Source organism: Lampetra planeri, chromosome 33, assembly GCF_965212315.1.
Source record: "Lampetra planeri chromosome 33, kcLamPlan1.2.h2, whole genome shotgun sequence".
NCBI classification, from domain to species: domain Eukaryota; kingdom Metazoa; phylum Chordata; class Hyperoartia; order Petromyzontiformes; family Petromyzontidae; genus Lampetra; species Lampetra planeri.
In genome coordinates this window covers 5,543,193-5,549,845 of record NC_136139.1, presented here as the reverse complement: position 1 = coordinate 5,549,845, position 6,653 = coordinate 5,543,193, and the positions used below count along the sequence as shown (strand labels likewise).

Sequence of the window (6,653 nt, the reverse complement as noted above, 5' to 3'; positions counted from 1 at the left end):
GAAGCCGGCAGCGCCCGGGGAGCCACGTGGTTGAAGTGACGCAGGGCGTATTGCGGCTGTGTCCTGCGGTTCGGTCACAAGCGAGAGGGAGGGAGAAAGAGAGAGAGATCCGAGGAAAGATCGCAGTGCCCGGCTATTGTATTGTTAATCAAAGGTACGGTTCCACACCAGACGCGCAATTAACACGCACACACACACACACACGCAGCTAAACGTGTAATTAACACCCCGTAACGCACGCAGCGCTCCGCAGACATTCACGGGGCTGAGTGGAGCTCTCTCCTCTCTCGTTCCGTGGCTGTGGTTTTTGTTGTCTCCCATTGGCACGCACAGACGCCAACACATTGCCCACCTCCCCCATCCCTCCCGTGTGGTGCCGACAACTCATGAACGTCGCGACGAATCGTCGTCAGTCCAGTGCGCTGATTTAATTTAAATAATTATATATTTTTTGTTAAATGTATTCCTTTTTTAAAAGTTCCTCAACAGACCGCGCCGGTAGTTTTACGTTTCTTGTTTTTGAGTGTCTCTTGAAATGTCTGCGCGCATTGGGGGTTGAATTTTGTTCCGAGGCTTCTTCTCCCCTTTGCTGGGGGGTGAAAGTTTCGTTGCTTTGCTATTGTTAAGGTATTTTGTCGTGCCACGTGAATACTGCCGCGGGGTTATGGAGCGGTGTGTCCCGAGAGACGACGGAGAGACCGAGATAAAGACACACACAGAGTGGTGGTGGGTGAGTGGTGGTGGGTGGGGTGGGTCGGGAGGACGTCTCGCGTGGAGATGGAACGGTGAATGAATCCATGCGCGTGTGGTGGGTTGTGAATTCGCGTGGTGGGTTGTGAATTCGCGTGGTGTCCGGCGTGATCATGAGACGTGGGGTGATTCCATCCAGCAGTGGATTGCCCACAGCTGATTATGCTGCTGCGGATGAGTTAATTACAATGATTTGGTTTTAATTGTGGCACAGTCCGTTGAGAGAGAGAGATGGAGGCCACGATGTTTATATTAAAGCGGCTTAAACGTAGAGCCGGGGATCAGCAACTTTAGATTTTTTTTACCCCCGAGACCGGCCCCCAGATTTAAGGTTTTATTTATTGTCACAAACGCCGCCGTTATTGCCTCTGTGAATGTCCCCAAGTGTACAAAACGCACCCCCGAAAACTTGCGGCGCGTGTCAAAGGTTATCCTTCATCAACTCTTTAAACACCAGACAACACGCGCACAACTACCGGATTATAAGACGCACACCCGAAAAGTTTCGATTGTAAAATACAGGGGGGGGGGGGGGGTTGAAAAAAGTGCGTCTTATAATCGCGGAGAGTGTGTTCAGAGTGGTTGAGTATGGGTGGAGAGGTTGGTTGGAGTGGAGATGGCCAGTGGCTCAACGCATTTGCTGATCATTAATCCTCTCAGACGCCGTCATCGTTGATCGGAGAGCACCCGGGTTCGAATACTGTACTGCTCATAGCTGCCAATAAAATATCGATTTACAGTATTTTCCTGTAAAATTTGGTAGGTCTTTAACGTCCACATTTTCACTGTTGGTTTTGGTAAGGCCCTCCTGAAATTCCCATGGTTGTCCGAATTACAATAACTTTTGAGTGAAATTTAAATATCAACAAACACATTTTACCGTGAACTATGATGATAATAAGGGTAGATTGATGAGCGTTGTGTTCGGGTAAGAAGAGCTCATTGAGAGCAGCGGTGTACTTTTTCAAGGGGGATTCCGTTTTAACCAGGCTTTAGAGAGAGGCCTGCATTTGAGAATAGGTTTTCCCATTTTTTTCTGGCAACAAAACAGGTGTTAAGACGTTAAAACACCAAACTGAAACCTTTTACAAGGAATCATGTCTGCATTAACCACAATACTTGTAGTCAGGATGCAAACAAAAAACATTCTGATAATATATGCATTGTCTTTGAAACTGATTGGTCCACACCAGAGACGAGGAAAACCTATTCTCATATTTTGGTATTGGCAAAGGAGGTCCCATGATGTAGATGCTCACCCTGAGCTCTCATTACTCTGATAGTGCATTGTCTTTGTGCTGTACGCCTTTTGGCGTCCTCTGGTCTAACACCTTTTGAGACGAGGCTCAAAAGAAAGCTGTCTCTGGTGGGGACAAATCAGTTTCAAAGACAATGCATATATTTAGTTTCGATTCTGACCACAAGCATTGCGATTAATGCAGACATGATTCCTTAAAATAAGGTTTCAGTTTGGTGTTTTAACATCTCAACACCTGTTTTGTTGCCAGAAAAAAGGGGAAACCCTATTCTCATATTTTGGTACTGGCAAAGGAGGTCCCATGATATAAGAAGAAGAATAGGTGACGTTTCGGGCATTGGCCCTTATTCACAGCACATCATATAATAGATAGACCTACATTTGTTTAATCAATCGGTAGTAATTTGCAGAAGTGTAATCAAGTGAGAGCCCACTTAGAGTGACTATCAATTTCTTAAGGATGACCTGATTGACAGTTGAATGGCAGTCGTAAAAAATGTTCTGAAAAAAGTGTATGTTAAAATAGCCGCGTCATTTGAACTCTACGACATGCGTGATCTTTATGCATGTTTTGCGGAGTTTCCAGGAGAAAAAAACGATGTTCCACAAAATGTAATTGTCCACATCTAGCAGGAGAGTTATTTTGAGAGTAGGTGGGTTATTACTAAGTGGATGAAGTGAGTGAATTATTAACGTTGTTGTTTTCCATGGAACGCCCCTCTTTTATAGTCGGGCAAGAGGCTATTAAGATGGATTTAACTTCAAGAGAAACCTGCACACAATGGTCGGTACTATAGTTTGCAGTTCTCATTTGTAGTTGATCAGCTTTGGTAAATTTCTGCTGAAATTAGTGTAGGAATAATTTTCTAATAATTGTCCTCAGTGCACAGCCAACTGGGTTCAACTAAAGATAGTTGGGCATTTATTATCCCCCTTTCAGGAGCTGGGTTTTGATAATTAATGACTTAAATGACAAAGTGGCAGAGGTGTGGACTCGAGTCATGTGACTTGGACTCGAGTCAGACTCGAGTCATGAATTTGATGACTTGCGACTCGACTTGGACTTGCATAACAATGACTTTGTCCCACCTATGAGATGTGGACTCGAGTCATGTGACTTGGACTCGAGTCAGACTCGAGTCATGAATTTGATGACTTGCGACTCGACTTGGACTTGCATAACAATGACTTTGTCCCACCTCTGCAAAGTGGTCGCAGGAATAACGTTCTATTATGTCGTTTCCATGAAAAGCCAATTTCAAGTATTACGTTTATTTAACCAGGCGAGAACTCGAGAGACGAGGTGAGTCTCGTTTGCGAGTGGGACCTGGGTCATTAGTCTGCCAGTAGAGGGGCAAAGATTGCCTTGTGTAACCCCAATTGAGTGATTGTGCAGGCAATTTTCGAATTTGGCACATTTGGACACCGACGCCATGGTTTACATGTAGAGTATTAACCATGGCGAATACTGGATTCGAACCATGAACCTCTGCAAGGAGTGGCAAATGTGGCACCGATGGGCCGTTTCACCGCCCCTAATCGCATGTACTCGAAATCCACCCGCATTTTCTCTGTGAACTCAATTTGATGGACAACTTGAGTCGGTTACATTGTGGTCTTACCATGATTTTCTGAGCTTCTCGAGTCATTATCAGGTGGGTTGGGCAGGTCACCATCCTGGAATGTAATGTCAAATGCTTCGGCCATTTACAATATTTTCTGAGTGTGACATGTCTGGTGACGCGTTTGTACTTGGCCCAAATTCTGACCTATAATTCAGGCCAGCACGAGAAGCGACATCGTCCAGAAAAAATTCTGGCTTTTGTTCTTGTTGGAGTTGGCAGCCAACCTGAGTGGTGTATAAAAAGATTGGAGGGTGAGGGAAACTCAAGTGCTGTGGTTTGTGGAAAGTTTAAAAGTTATCTCGTCCACACGGCCACATGTACACAAGTTGCCGGTGGGATGGAAAGTACCTTTTGTCACTTGTTCATCACGGCAAACATTGCTGGTCCCCAAGCCGAGCTCTCCATCGAGCTTACGGGTTGTACCTCGTGTTGTTCGGCGTGATGTCACACTTTTTCTGTGATTTTTAGCAGGAAATAGTTATTTCAGAGGTTCTTTATTGACGAATCTCCCAGCATGTGAAGCGGGAAACGTCGGACGTCGTGCCGAACAGCACGCGGTACAACCGGGAAACGCATCGGACAGCTACGCAGAACAATTGTAAAAATCTACGTAGTAGATTCCCAACTCTCATTTCCAGGAGGGTCCAGCTACATTCGGGATGTTTGGTCAGATCCCTGTTGATTATGGGATGGAGCCGTGTCACCGTGGGGAGTCACCGTGTTAGTTGACATTTCCTCTCTTGCTTGATGTAAATGGTTGCGTAGTGTGACAATAAAACCAATAGAGAGTGGGCAGTAGCCGCTACCGGTTTACAAAGTGAAGTCATTGAAGTATCCACAGAATAATTTGTTGAATGGGCTGTTTGGTGATTACATCTATGTCATTTGATTTGCTGTGATGATGGATGTGGCAGCAGCGGTAACACCGGTTAGGAATTGTGATTCACTCGTTACACATGAAGTGCCTGCCACAAATAAACCACAATACTTTTCTGATCTCATCAAGGAGCATAAACCATCCTGCAAACTCCGGTCATCCTCGCAGCGGCTTTTGGCTAACTATCAAACAATGATGGTCACTGTATCGCACCCTTTCAGATGCGCTATTGCGGTCGTCTGGAACGCTTGAGAAACATTAATTTGAAGTATTTGGCAGCTATAAAATGTCCACGTGATAAGCCGCTTCATTGAGCAATCATTTGTGGCCAGGTCGCTTCTGAAAAAGAGCCGTATAGTATAGTGGGCCTTACCTGGTAGTAAATAAAAAAAGGAAAATTAAATAATTAGGTCACTGTTATCTGCTACGCGGAACAGCAACCCTGCATTTATAGCACTGGCTTGTGATGTTGGCAACCCGAGTTCGATTCCCGCCCACGGCTCACGTCGGTGATATCTGAACTGGTCGTGGCCCTAACTCGCCACCCCGCAGTCATGTTCGTGCTGAAATGTGATCGCACAAACCCCCCCAGTGACCGATAGAGGTTGGGGTAGTGATGGGCGTAGTGGTAGTGATAGAGGTTGGGTTAGTGATGGGGAGTAGTGATAGGGGTTGGGTTAGTGATGGGGAGTAGTGATAGGGGTTGGGGTAGTGATTGGGGTTGGGGTAGTGATGGGTGTCGTGGTAGTGATAGAGGTTGGGTTAGTGATGGGGAGTAGTGATAGGGGTTGGGTTAGTGATGGGGAGTAGTGATAGGGGTTGGGTTAGTGATGGGGGTAGTGATGGGGGTAGTGATAGGGGTTGGGTTAGTGATTGGCGTAGTGATTGGCGTAGTGGTAGGGGTAGTGGTAGGCAGTGCCGGATTATCCTAGTAGCAAAAGTAGCATCTACTACGGGCCCCGCACTTTCAAGGGCCCCGCGCTAAATGCTCTCAAGCTGTCAATTCCGGTTCAGTGATTCTGCACTTGCTCTGTTACTATAGTACTATACCGCCTTCAACTTTTATGAACGACTGGGTGTTTAAGGTTCGCGATTTGTCGTATTATCTGGCTGTATGGCAAATGAAAAAATACAATTACTCTACTACTATATTTACGCGTTTTTATTTTATTTAGAGCCCCTTTATAACATATGCTACAGGCCCCCGCACTAGATTAATCGGCCACTGCATTTGACCCGTGTAATCTGTGCTTTGCGGTTTTCCTGTAAAGAACACAGTGTAAATAATCAAATAAACAAATGACACGTCGCACGCTCGGTGACGGGGCACTCACCTGGCTTTGAAAATCATCTGAATATTAAAATTAGGCCACATAGCCGCTGGAGTGCAGGCAATTTGGCAAGCCATTCGTGGATGTTTGCAAGCCAACACATGCCCAGAATTAAATCGTGTCCATTCGCATACTCTCTTGCGTAAGGCTGTACGAAGATCAACTTGCCAGTCTATGTCCAGGTTCACGAGCATGGCGTGGGAAAGGGCCCTGATCCAGCAGTGGATTGACACAAGGGCCGTACATGTACACAACGTCTGATAAGCTCGCAGCTCCGATTAGCACGATCGGCTCTGTACGGTGCGAAAGAAGTTCAACATTCGGTTGTGTTGGCAAAACAACCCGATGTGACGGGAGCCTCCTGAACAAGAGCGTTGACACTCGGCGAGGCTGTCCTGGATGTAAACGGACAGTAGTAGTAGTGTTATTATTTTGAGTCGAACCCATCACGTTCTGTAAAAATGAAGGGAAAAAAAACATCAAAACAGGAAATTGCATGCTGGCTGAAAACAAAATATAAAAAAACCAACGCACAAAGAACGGTGCGCTCACAAACGGGCAGCACGTTGGGAGTTGCGCCGTCCTGCTGTTTGTGAGCGCACCTGTGCACGTTGCTCTTTCTATTTTAGTTGTGGCCCACAGTGGCGAACACAACAGTGTGAACTGTACGCACGTTTGCACCGCTCCCGTGTTGTTTTGTGCTCTTCCTTTTGTGTCGCCGGCTGTCCCCCGCGCTCTTGCCCATTGTCAATTTGCCGCATTATCCAAGCGGCTGAGTCCACTCGTGCCCGCCTCGTGCGTCGACACAGGGG

The 6,653-nt window shown here is 46.3% G+C and overlaps 1 protein-coding gene across 2 annotated transcripts in view; it reads left to right on the top strand.

The window, feature by feature from the left end:
• Window positions 1-6,653, top strand: part of LOC144729653 (mechanosensitive cation channel TMEM63B-like) — a 93,718-nt gene continuing 87,065 nt past the window's right edge. For both annotated transcript variants that reach the window (XM_078610063.1, XM_078610064.1), the window contains exon 1: window positions 1-154. The gene's annotated coding sequence lies outside the window, so the exon portion shown is untranslated. The remainder of the gene's footprint in view (window positions 155-6,653) is intronic.